Genomic DNA, 14367 nt, shown 5'->3' with positions numbered 1-14367 from the left:
GTGGAATGAATTGTCGCATTAACTTCGAATGGGGCTTATTTGATTTCAAATTGAAAGTTATAGTGCTAATTTTAACGAGTCAAAAGTGATTTCTGATCAACAGGCCCCCCCCCGCACCACGCCCATCATTTCCTAAACACATCCAATCAAAATTTTGAGGTAGTAATTTTGTTCAGCATAGTTGAAGGGTTCAGAAATTATATCTTTGATCCTGACAACCCCCATAGCCCTCAGGGCAAGGGTTGTAAGTTATGCACTGGGGCCATATAAGGCCTTATAGAAAGGGTGGTCGAATATAGTTCACAGGGGGCTCATCGGATCGGAAATCAGAAGTTCTAGTGCCCTTTTCAAGAGTCAAAGTGACTCCCCCCCCCAAAAGTCATGTTTTCCCGAAATGTATCCAATAGAAATTTTGAGATATCCTTTTTATTCAAAATAATCCTAAGATCATATAACAAGTCTCTAGGGGTTGATACACCCCAACAGAGATTGAGGCAAGGGTTGTAATTTATGCCCCAGGGACATTTAAGGTTCTTATGGAAGGAATGATTGTATAAACTTTAGGGGTGGTTCATTTAGTTGAAAATTGGAAGTTTCAGTTCCCTTTTAAGAGTAAAAAATGATAGAGGGAAACTATCCCCTTCCCCCCAACTACTCCTATTTCCACCAAACGCATCTGATTGAAATTGTACGATAGTAAATGTGACCAAAATAGTCGAAAAGACATATATCAATACCTCCAGGGTTGACACAACCCCCCAGAGCCCAGGAGCAAGCGCTGTAAGTTATGCTCTGGGGGCATATAAGGTTTTTATGGAATGGATGGTCCTATAATGTTCAGACTGGGCTTATTTGATTTGAGATTGGAAGTTATACTGCCTTTTTTAAGATTCAAAAGCGATTTCAGAGCAACCAGCACCTCCCCCCACACCCATTTCCCGAAACAAAGATTCAAATTTTGAGACATCTATTTTGCTCAGCATTGTTCAAAGGTTCATTAATATTGCGTTTGGAATTGTTAACCCCCCCCCCCCCTGATGCCTCAGAGCAAGGACTGTAAGTTAGACAGTTTGTTCAGTGTTTAAATATAGAATATGTTATCAAACAGTTCGTGGTAACGAACTGTAAGTAAGGAGCGACCCAGCTCAATGGTAACCGAAACTCTAAAAAACGGAATTTTGGTACCAATAGATACATCAAAAGAATCAGATTTTAATTCTGATTTCAAATATATAAGTTTCATCAAGTTTAATATTACCCATCAAAAGTTAAGCGCCTGAGAAAATTTGGCTGATTTTTGAAAAAAGGGGGGAAAACCCCCTAAAAAATATAGAACCTTGATGAAAATCACACCATCATATTCAGCGTATCATAGAATCCTACTGTAGAGGTTTCAAGCGCCTATCTACAAAAATGTGGAATTTTGCATTTTTTGTCAGAAGAATTATCACGGATGCGTGTTTATTTGTTTTGTTTTTTTCTTTTCCCCAGGGGTAATCGTATCGACCCAGTGGTCCTAGAATATCGTAGGAGGGCTCATTGGAACGAAAATTAAAAGTTCTACTGCCCTTTCTAAGTGACCAAAAAAAATGGAGGGCAACTAGGCCCCCTCCCACGATCATTTTTTTCTCAAAGTCACCCAATTAAAATTTAGAGATAGCCATTTTGTCCAGCATAGACGAAAATCTAATAAATATGTCTTTTACGATGACTTAATCCCCCCCCGTTCACAGGGGAAGGGCTGCAAGTTATGAACTTTGCCCATTGCTTACATTTTGTATTGGTTTTTGGGAAGTATACAAACATTTTCAGGAAGATTTTTTTTTCTGGTGGGGGGGGGGACGTGAGGCGAGGGGCAATTGGGAGAATCTTTCCGTGGAGGATGTTTCTTTGGGGCAAGGGACATTTCTATGAAGGGGGCGCCAGATTTCCAAGCATTATTTAAAAAACGATTAGATATTAAATTAAAAAAAAACAGTTTTTTCAACTGAAAGTAAAAAGCAACATTAGAACTTAAAATGAACATAAATTATTACGTAGATGAGGGGGTTCTCCCCCAAGTCAATACCTCGCTCTTTACGCAACAGTTTTTTTTAGTGCTTTCAAAAGAGCTATCTATTCTAATTAAACGGCCTTTGTGATTCAGGGGTTTTTTAATTAAAATTTTTTTTTAACTTTTAACTTAAATTACGTTGTATTTACTAAGTGTATAATCCCCTAATATACGTAATAACATATACGTAATAAAAAAAAAACATTAAGAAAAAAAAGTGATACGGTTCTATAGTGATCGAAACTTTTCAAAACGGAATTTTGATGTCAATAGATGTATCAAAAGAATGGGCTTATAATGCTGATTCTAAATATATGAATTTTATTAAGTTTAGCATTACTCATCAAAGGCTACGAGCCTGAGAAAATTTACCTGATTTTTTAAAGAGGGGGGAAACATCCCCTAAAAGTGAAAACATTTTAATGAAAATCAAACCGTCAAATTCAGCGTATCAAAAAACCCTATACCAGATATTTTAAGCTCATATCTGCAAAAATCTGCAATTGTGTATATTTTGCCAGAAGAAAAATATACGAATATAGAAGTTCGTTAGTAGTAATCAACCTTATACTTTGCTCGGGTATATAGCAATTACCATGTTATTTGCTCGGGTATATAGCAATTACCATGCTATTCTGGTCCTTTACTTTCCTTCCTATGTCATTTGGGGCTTTCCTATGCTATTTTCAAAGAGAGTGAGTATCCTCTCACATGGCATTATACTTCTACTACTTTATGTTCCTTTCTGTGCTATTCTGGACCTTGTATACACCTTTTCAAAGAGAGTGAGTATCCTCTCAATTGGCATTATACTTCTTCTACTTTATGTTCCTTTCTGTGATATTCTGGACCTTGTATACACCTTTTCAAAGAGATTCAGAGCTCCCTCATATGGCATTATACTTCTACTACTTTATGTTCCTTCCTGTATTATTCTGGACCTTGCATAACTTGTTATGAAGGACAAGTTGTTCTGACGCAATTTACGATTTTCTAGTTCATGGTATATACGTCTTTTTAGGGTAAACCCGAGTTAGAAAAACCAGCACGTCTTGTTTCGCTGTTAATATATACAATTATTTTTTGTATATATTCAGGTTTCAAATTAGGATTTTCAACAGTTTGAATAGTTCATTCAACCTATTAGTATCGGTATTTTTGCGGTCATTTACATTGATATGGAAAGTTAAAAGCAACTTCTGGTGAGTAAAATTTTCTCATTATTATAATAAAAAGAAATTGTCTCATCATTAAGTTAAGGAAGAAATTCCTTCCTCACACTTTTTTTTTCACCATGTTGTTACCTCTTTTAAAAAGTTTCCTTCTTTTAAATATTAAACGACCCATGTATTTCAATTTTAGTAAATATTCAAAAAAGAGAGGCATGTTCACTTTGATTTTTGGCTCGTTGTATATGAAAAATTAAAACAGAATTTGCATATTAGTTTCGGCAGATATGAAAAGTCGCCTCCCTCCTCAATATCTTGCTCTTTAGACTAAAGTTCGAATTTCGTTCAAATCGTAAAGGTTGGTTAAGATATATCTTTTGAAAATACTAAAAAAAAAAAAAAAAAAAAAAAAAAAAAAAACGATTTACTCGTAAATTCAAATTTCAGGAGGGACTTAGCCCCCCCCCCCTTCCCTCCAACATGACAAAATCTTAAAGTATAATGATTATATTCTATAGAAAACGCTAAGTATGTTTTTTCTATTACGTAAAACAAAACTCAACCCCTCAATTGTTGTGTTAAGGCCATAATTATTTAGTTTTAGTTATTTCATTCAAACTGTGACTTTTCACGTAATCCTCTTAACAATACAGCAGGTAAAATCTTGGTTCATTGTCATGAATTGAAAAGCTGTTTCTGCGATATTTGTCCTTCATCAAAGTTAAATTTTGAAATACGTATTTATTTAGCATATTCAAGTCTAGGTTGCATACTAGGATACCAAAGGCTGTTCAGTACGATGAATGTATGTACGTGAAGGAACATTTGAGCAGAAAAAATATTGATTTTTAAAAAAGTAGCAGGCGTTCTAAAAGCACTAATAGATTGAGCACTACAAGTTTCAGAATCGACTTTATAGGTCAAAATATATCACGGGAAGAGGTTTTAAAATCCCCCTTCCCTCCAAAACTCAAAATTTTCCAAAAACATTTTATTTTAAAAGCTTTTTTAAATATTTGTAAAGCTTTAAGACATAGAGCACTACAAACATCAGAATTGACTTTATAGGTCAAATTATATTATGGGGAGATGTTTTTGAAATCACCCCTCCCTTCTTCCCCTCCCTCCAAACTCAAAATTTTCAAAAATTTTATTTTAAAAGCTTTTTAAATATTTCTAAAGTGCTACAAACATCAAAATAAACTTTAGAGGGCTTATTATTTCATTACTAAATTTTTCTTTTTTTTTTAAGGATTTTGAGCTGGATTCTTGCCCTCCCTCCGAAAAGAGACCAAGATGGGATGATATCACATCAATGCAAGCTGCAAGGCCAACAGTAATAAGATTTGCTAGTTCGTTGGACCCGCCAGGAGTCTCTATGCAACCTGACAAGAAATTCGAGTCAGTCTCATCTGATCAAGATGGGGGGAAGACTCCTCTTCAAGCCTTGCCAGGGACTTCTGATGTACAAACGCAGCCAGAATTTGTAAATGTATATATTTTTTTCCGTATTTTTCAAAAATAAGACAAATTTTCTCAACCGCATAGCTTAAATTTGTTTCTAAACTAATCCTATTTCATTTTCTTTCATTAACAAAATTAGCAGTATATAAAAGAATTATTGTAACGCCGAAGTAGCAAATAGCTAACTGAATTATATTTTAACCCGTCAAAAATTATGAGAAAATTAAACTTTTTGAAGTATAAATTCAAAACATCGCATAAATTGTTTCCACAGCGCATTTCTATCTGACGCTGTTTTCGCAGCACGCTATAGACTAATTGAATATAGGCTAAGGGGTTAGCAACGCAATTTCAAACTGTTAGAATATTTCAGCGTGTGTGTGTGTGTGTTTGTGTGTGTGTGTGTGTGTGTGTGTGTGTGTGTCTTTGTTTGTGTGTGTGTGTGTGTGGGTGTGTGTGTGTGCGCGTGTGTGTGTGTGTGTGTGTCTCAGTGTGTTATTAACAAAATTTGTAATTTATTATGCATTGTTTGATAAAAAAAGAAAAAAAAGAAAAGTGTGTTATAATTGTGATAAGACTTTCGTAAGAATTTTCGAATTATAAATTCAAAACATCGCATAAATTGTTTCCGCATTACATTTATTTCCGTCACAGTTTTCACAGCATGCTAGACTAATTGAATATAGGCTAAGGGGTTAGCAACGCAATTTCAACCTGTAAGAATATTTCAGCGTGTGTGTGTGTGTGTGTGTGTGTGTGTGTGTGTGTGTCAGTGTGTGTGTGTGTGTGTGTGTGTGTCAGTGTGTGTGTGTGTCAGTGTTTTATTAACAAAATTTGTAATTTATTATAAATTGTTTGATAAAAAAAAAGAAAAAAAAAGAAAAGTGTGTTATAATTGTGATAAAACTTTCGTCAAAAAAAAAACTTAATCCATTCATTTTCTAGTTTCAGGGGGAAGCTGTTTAAAATGATGCCTTCCCGGGTCCAGAACTTCAATGTATCATGGGTAATTGTCCCCTCTCGTCTGATGGTGTTAGTGAAGGTACGTTATTTGATATCCCCCTGGATTTTCAATTTACAGCTGAAGAAATGGACAGTCTTATGCAAATTGTTGGGTCTAATTTTTCCGGGGACACTTTTAACGATAACTTTACTATTAGTGAATTGAGTCCTGAACAAACAGGTGCAGGGCATGAAAATAGTGCTATGTCCCCCGAACTACGTGAATTTTATTTGTTAGAATCTGCTCTAAGCCATTTGCAAACATACAGGGTAGATTTTAGCTACCCCGAAGAAAACGCAGACATTATTTTAAAAGACCCCGTGAATGTTCTCCATAGCTACATCGACAGAATTCGAGCAAAAATTGAGATTCAGATTCAGAATTGGGGAGGTCAAGGGGGGGTTAAAGCATCAGTGAATCAAAAAGTTTATTTACGAAAGGGGACATCCGGCGATATTTTTTATTTTCATTTTTCAACTGGCAACCAGACTTTTTACCCAGGTCTAAACGAATTTGAAGACAACTTTTTCAACTGGGTGAATAAACTAATTTCAACTTTGGAAACGTTTCATGAGAGGGGTAGTGGGTCCACAGTTTTATACATTGAACACATGGATCTGAATCTCAGTAGATTTAAAAAGAACTTTATTTTAAGGGGAGGGCGAGGTAAAAGAATAAAATGCCACCCAGATTTGTCGGCTACAGGAGGAATTCAAGGTTTCAATTTTGAAACGGGGCTACAAGGTTTTAAGTATGTATTTTTAGTAGCAGCCCATAAAACATTAAAAAATGAGTCTTCAATGAAAAATCTCGACAAACTTGCACGTCACGGTGGGAAAAATTTCCCTAAAGTAAATTTTGATTTTTTAGTGGTAAAGTATCCGGTGTCCTTTAAATAAATAAGCATATTTTAAAAACAAATTAAAATCTTGGGGTGGGGGTGGTTGTTCTCCAGTATGACACTGAATTTGTAGATGGGGGAAAAAAACCGAATAAAAAAGGGGTTTTGTATTCAGTGAGGACACCGTCGGTAGATAATGTTAAAAATTTGGTATGGATTATTTACGAGTTTCCCAAAGATGTTAACTCCTATGGTCATTGTTTCCCCCTTACTGCGATAAGTCGAGTCCTATACTAAAGCGTTAGATGAAGGGAATGTTTCTATTACCCCAGGTGTCTTTCTCACATTAGATCTGAGAGGACAGTTTCGGACCCTATGAGCCCTTGCAAAATTTGTGTGAATCAGCGAGTAGAAATGCCGGTAGAAGGCAAAGACACTCTACAATTTCAAAATTTCCAAAATCCTCTTCTACAATCTGATAAAGTGTCTTTAGACTGTGAAACAAGACTGGTTGAGGTATCAGATCCATCAAGGCCAAATATAGTCAAGGAACAAAAACTAGCTGCGTGTTCCTATGCGCACGCTCGTTGTGATTCCAACAATAAAATGCAATTGGAAGAGTTTTTTTGACTATGGATGAGGAGGGCAGTATGAAAAAGCTATTGGTATCCTTAATAAAAACAGCAAACGGGGCAATTTCACGATTACGTCACACCAATTACCCAATAACATTGTCAGATAAAGAGCAACTGGCGCTGGAAAAGGGGACAATTTGCTGGGTATGTAGGAGTGCCCTTGCCCCAAAAGACGCGGTCCAGGACCACGATCACCTTATTAACCCCAATTCAATAGGAAAAAGTAACTTTTGTGGGTGGGCTCATAATTCATGTAATTTAAAAATTAAACAGCAACTCTTTCTACCTTTTTTTATACATAATGCTAACTACAATCTAAAGTATGTGTTACCAGCAATGGCGCATCTTCAAAGAAATGGAACAATAGATGATGCATGGGTGATAGACAGCTTTACGTACAAAATCATACCTAAATCATTGGAAAAGTTGCTTGTTTTGGAATTTATGTGGAAATTTGCTGAAGCCAGCATTGAGTATACGAATAAAATTCACTTTTTAGATTCACACGGTTTTTTCCCCAAATCATTGAGCGAATTAATTCAAGAGCAGAAAAACGATGACAGTTGCAATGCTTTCCCTTTTCTCAAGCAATAATTTCAAAATGATTTATGATTTTTTGACGGTCAAGTGGACACATCCTTAAAAATATAATTGTTTCACTTCACAAGTCGCCGAGGAGAAAAGTCCTTTAATTGAGTTATTTTATGACATTCTGCACGATCCTGCCTGCAATCCATAAGAATACAGTTTAGCTAAAAAAGGGTGGGTAGAGGTGAGGGATCACAACGGGTTCTAGTAATGCAAGCTGTATTTGTCGAGTGACGTGTTAACTCTGTTAGACATTATGTGTAAAAATACGGATAAAATCTATGAGGAATTTAATCTTGATTTGGGCTATTATTTTTCTTCGCCTCATCTAGTGATGGACCTCATCCTAAAAATTAGTGGGGAAAAAATCGGGCTAATCACCGACATTGATCAGCACCTGTTCATAGAAAGATCCATGAGGGGGTTTTGTTTTTCACGGGGACCGTATCTTGGAAACTGATCCAACAGGAGAGAAGACGGGGACAAAATCAAATGCAGTTTCCCTTGATATGAATTCTCCCTACCCATCAGCCATGTCCAATAATGCACTACCTTGCGACGACTATAACTGGCTCAATCACCCTCAAGCTCCACATTTTCCCAACATTGACAGTGTTGAGGAGAATGGCCCGGTTGAATTGTTTTTTTAAATTGGTGGAGAGATACCAGTCGATCTTCACGATTCAGTAAAGGATTTGTTTTCCCATGCATCAATAGACCTGTGACTAAGGACTCTTTGAGCCCTCGCAATAGGCGTTTAGTCGAGGTGGACGGATTGCATTGGACACCTTCAAAACAAAAACTTATTGCTGACCTTCTGCTGAAAAAAAACATAGTTGTACATCATGTAGCATTAAAATGGATGTGCAACAACAGTTTCAACGTCACAAAGGTTCACCGAGCACTCGAGTTTATTCAAAAACCCTATTTGAAAATGTTTTTTGACACTTTTGTCAGAAAACAATCTGAAGCACAGACGAAGGCCGAAATAGAAATTTATAAACATATTTTGAATTCAGCTTTCGGCAAAATGTGTGAGAGTGTTCGCAATAGGAATCGTTGTGACGTCGTGACCGATCCTGAACAATGTGCTCGAATTATTGCCGATCCAAATTACACGTCCTTCACAATCATCGACTAGGACCTGGTACTATTGAATAAGAAAAAAAGACGCATTATCTTGAATAAAAATAGTGCTCCCGGAAGTGCTATCATGGAGATCTAAAAGAAGCTCAAGCTGGAATTTCACTATAATGTGGCTAAGGTACAGTGGCCAGAAAAGGGGCAAGTAGAGGTGTGCTAGGGTGACACGGATTCTTTATTGTTAAAATCAAAAAACCCAAATCTAATTGATGATTTGGCGCACGGTGAAATTGTCAGTTCACGAATGGACTACACAATTTGGGGTGTTATTTACCCTGAGATATTAAAACGTGGGCCGCCCAATCAGCTTTTTTTTTTTAAATCATAAACTGGAAGCGACTTGATTTCCTGGGGTATGTTTGTAAGTCCGAAGGTGTACTTTATACAGATACACGACGAAAAAATCAAGAAACGTTGCAAAGGAGTACCCATGCGCTATGTGGACAAGAATTTTAACATGAACATTTATAGAAATTGTATTACTGAAAATACAATTCCACGAGCCAAATTGCTGGCAATTCGTTTTCTCAACTACAAGAACTTTACTGTAAATGTAGAAAAAATTGCCATGAGTACCATTTCCGACAAGGCCTATGTTTGTCAAGATGGTGTGACTACCCTCCCCCTTGGACACTATTTAACTTCAGACCGGGCCGAATGTATTGCCCATAGGGAAAGTCTCGGTTTAAATAAAGTCCTGTAAATTATTTCCTAAAAACTTTGGGGGGGGAGCCTCGCGGCGGGGGGGGGGGGGGCCTCGAGGCCCGGGGGGGCCTTGCTGCCTGGGGGGGGGGCCGCCGCCAGCGGGGGGCGCACCTTCACAATATCAAAGTTATCTTTTTGACTTAGAGCAGATTTTTTTTGTAAATGTTTCATTCAAAAAGTGATTTTTTTTTCAAGTGCTTTCTAATTTAATGTTGTATTTTTTTTTCTCTATAAATAAACAAAAAAAGTGTTTTTTTCTCTGTGTACCCATGTAAATGTTGTATTTTGTTTTATTATAAATAAAAAAAGTGTATTTTTTTCATGTTTAATGTGCTTTTTTATGTATTGTTACTTTTTTATGTGCATATTATAAAAGAAAAATATGATTCTTTATTCGTCTTGAAGAACAGAGTAGTAGTATGGAAATTATTTAGTCATTAGACAATTAGGGTCTACAGTTAGTTGTCCAGGTGAACTGTTGAAGGGAACATGTATCAATTTAAAACACCATTCAGATCGTTTCTGTGTGGGCCCTCAATGTCGGGCAAAACAACACTCTTACTTAAAATAATTAAAAATTGCATTAAAATGTTTGCGGAAAAGCCAAAAAAAATATACTATTGCTATAGTATTTGGCAGGAGTCATACGATAAAATAAAAGCAATTGCTGCCACCATGGGATCGGTGCAGATACAATTCATACAGGGACTTGATGTTTTCAACATTATTGAACCAAACTCTTGGCTGATCATTGACGATCTGGCTGAATCTATTGAAGAATGGTCCCAGGAAATGCTGCAAATGTTCAATGTTCGGTCTCATCATGAACAGATTTCCGTTACTCTGGCTCTACACGATCTCTTTCATCAGAGCAAATGTATGCGAACACTTGCTTTGAACTGCACCTACTATATCATCTACAGAGTTGTTCGTGACTCTAGCTCGCTAATAACCCTCAATAAACAAATCTATCCAGGTGCCTCTAAGTTTCTGCTCTCAGCATACAATCAGGAAACTAATAAATACTTTGACTGCAGTAAGTTAGGTCTTAATCAGGATACCTTCGTAGGTTCGTGCGCGATTACAGTCACGTTTGAAGATACAAATAAAGTGCGTCTCACCTTGAGAGCTAGCCAGACCTCGTTGTCAGTATAACAAAATTACAAAAACTACATGAAAATAGGCATCGAATGTCTGTTCCATGCACCTCAAAACACTAGCTAAAGAAGGCCATACTCAAACATGATATTGACAATGAATTCATTAATCTAATATCTGAACTTTGTCTATATTTGACCGAGGGTAATGTTCAAATGTCAGAAGTAGTTAAGCAACAGGCAAAGCAACATCGTTCCATTGTACGTACATTGGCCTCTAAAAAGAAAGGAAAGAATTTTAAAAGGAAACGACTTCTTCAGGCAGGCGGTAGCTTTTTCACACTTTTTCTGCCAATAATTGCAGGACTTGTAAACAGTTTTCTCTAGTGAGAATAGCAAAACCCTATAAATTGACTCCAATAGAACTTACTCTCTCACCCATAGATCACTTTGAGGGCAATCTGTGTAAATTTCGTGACGTTAAAAATATTGAGGACGATAAAAAGTTGCTTTTACTTCAAGATACGTTTCGCAGAGTGAACAAACACAGGCCCTCTCGGTCGAAGCCCATTGCTGCTGCTGATCCCAAAAAAGAATCATCTTCTCTAGAGTCTGCTGGAACCCAATTAAAGAAGGAGGAATTTGATTAATTTTTTTTGAAAATTTGAATTCTATGCCCCATATAATATCGTTAACAATTAAAACGACTCTTAACCTATCTCTTGTAAAGTGGTCAAATTCAAGTTGAGAGCAATGGGGAAAGGATTATAATTCAGGGCAAGAGCTATAATCTACTTGATTTAATGTATTACATGGTTACAAATCGTAAAGGACTATTATCATTTGACACTCATCTATACAACTTTCTAAATACATTAAACTTCCCCAAAATTCTTATTGGCAATAGACAAATACTAAAAAAATTAAATGAAGTTGCATCATCAACATCATCAACATTGAAATATGAACGTGAAGAAGAAGAAGATTTTACATCAATTTTGGAAAATACTAGCACACCACTGGTAGCTAGACAAAAGCGAAGACGTATCAAGTCAACGTCACCACCACCAACAGCCAGTATACAAAAGGGTAGCGGACATTACACAACGTGTTTACATTCAAAATGGTTGAAGTTCTGAAAGGTGTTTATGAAAATATTGGTGAGGCGGGGAGTTGAAGTTCCCCCACCACTCTTTCCAAAGTCTCTGGTGTTCACACTAAAAGTGCACAAGATTATCTACAAAATGAATCAAGTTATACTCTGCATAGAAATCATAGACTTCGTGCCAATCAATATCGAAAAACTAAAGCCTTTTACCCATTGCATATAGTGCAAGCAGATCTCTTGACTCTAGATGAGATTCAAAGACGTCACAATACACCGTACAAGTACATTCTACTTGCAATCAGTGTTTTTAGTCACTATGTACACGCCATTCAATTGCGATAAAAGAGGTGTTGAAGTTGCTCAGGCCATTGAAAGTATTCTCGAACAGGATTCACATAAAAAATTCAAACGGATCGCGGTAGTGAATTTGTTAATCCTCATGTTGCAAAAGTACTAGAGAAATATAGTACACTACTCTATCATAGTCACAGTCCTATAAAGGCTGCATGGGCCGAACGATTGATAAGAACTATTCGACGTTTAATTTCAAGATATTGTACATTGAAAAATACATCGACTTTTATTCATGATCTAGATAAAATCATGTTGATTTATAATCAACGACCTCATCAATCATTGTCCAACTCTACACCAACGGAAGTTCATAATTCTGATCATGATACAATTGACACCTTTCTTAAACAATATTTCAATGAATCAAATGTCAAGAAGAAGAAAAATAAATTCAATGTTGGTGATACTATTCGAATTAATAGAACAACTAATGTTTTTGAAAAGAGAAATTACTTGTGCTGCACCGAACTTTTTAAAGAGGCAAAAATCCTAGACACTAAATCCATAACTTATCGTCTGCGCGATACCAAGAATGAAGAGATTCTCGGTGGTTTTTATGACTATGAACTGCAAAAAGTTAAAAATGCCAGTGAAATCTACCAAATTGAAAAGATATTAAAGACACGTACTCGCAAGAGTAAGAAACAGTTACTTGTTCGGTGGCTAGGATACAACTCTGATTTTGATTCTTGGATTGGTGTTGAAGATATTGACAATGCCCCATGATTTCTATGTAACATTCATGTCCAACGTTTCCGATCCTCTCTACAATGACTTGAATACGACAAGTGATTTTTGGACAAAACTCTCCCCTGCTATCAAATTTGACGGTGCATATGAAGTGGCTCTTGTCGACTGTATTCTCAAAAATACCTATGACATCCTGAGAAAGGATCGTGTGTATGATATAAAAGTTATACCACTCGATTGGACTATGAATGGGTTGGGCTATGTCAACTATGAATTGGTTGAAGCACTTAAACCTAGTGACTATCTACATGTCAGATTGAAATATATTGAATATGATAATATGGGTGATTTGTGTCGTACAATCAATAGAAAAATCTCATATCGTCGGAATGGTACATTCCCCTTCAATTGTTCATTGGAAAATGATAGGATATACATTCGGTCACCTGTTGACACTGAAACAATTATTCTTAATATTAAACTGAGACATGTCTATAACTTCAAACAGAATAGAATCCATTGGGAAAATGCTGGTACTGTTTTCGGGATGGCTCAAGTTATTTTTGCTGATTATCCACCCGGTTTTGCCTCGGACTCTTGCATATTTCTCTATGCATCCTTTGTGGAAACGTCGAGAGTCGGTAATTCAAATGTCCCCTCCTACGTGTTCTTGAACGAAAAACAGCTCATGAACTTGTTCATCACTATAATATAAAGCATCTTCAGTATGTTCCTGTAAACAATTAGTATTTCGAACTCTGTCAGTTTACACTAAGAAGTGAATTGGGTGATTCTCTATCAGTAAACATAGGCTTAGCAATGACTACATATCATTTTTGACCCATTTTCAACGACGACAGTACAATCAGCTAAAATGAACAATAGAAGAATTCCATTTGTCTGCCCCAATATTGATTGTTATGTTGGTGCTTTGTGTCCACGTCAAATAGGCAATGGATTGGACTACTACAAGGGGCGTACTACAATGTCTGGCTATGGTCTTGGTAGTTGGTTTACTAGGCTATTTCGTTCTGCACTACCTCTTGCCAGAAAATATCTTGTACCTGCTGCATCATATTTTGCTGCCTCCACACTACAGGACTGGGGCTTGGGCAATAATTTCAAGGAGAGTGTTAAGGAAAATATTAGATCTTCAGCAAGAGCCGTTGGTGAGCAATTAAAATTTTAACAACTTGGGTAGGTGTTGAAAAAGTAGGCAGTCATGTCATTCGATCATGAGTCTTTTTCCAGGCTAGAAGCACAAGACATCAACAATGACTTTGAAGAATAAAACAACGAGGGCTGAAAAGAAGAAGAAAAAGAAAAAGATTGTTAGATCAAAGAAGGATTTCTTCTCTTAAGATGACTTATCTCCCCCACAAGGAATCATATCCATCAATCAGTTCCTCATTGAATCTATTCAATGCTGAAAATGTTGATGTCAGTGTCAAGTATGGCTACTATGAACAATTTCACCCCCAACAACCCCTCTCGGAGAATATATCCTTTCAAATATT

This window comes from Artemia sp. Qi Xiang Cuo, chromosome 18, assembly GCF_049724085.1.
Source record: "Artemia sp. Qi Xiang Cuo chromosome 18, ASM4972408v1, whole genome shotgun sequence".
Lineage (NCBI taxonomy): Eukaryota > Metazoa > Arthropoda > Branchiopoda > Anostraca > Artemiidae > Artemia > Artemia sp. Qi Xiang Cuo.
Note: the sequence above shows the minus strand (reverse complement) of the source record.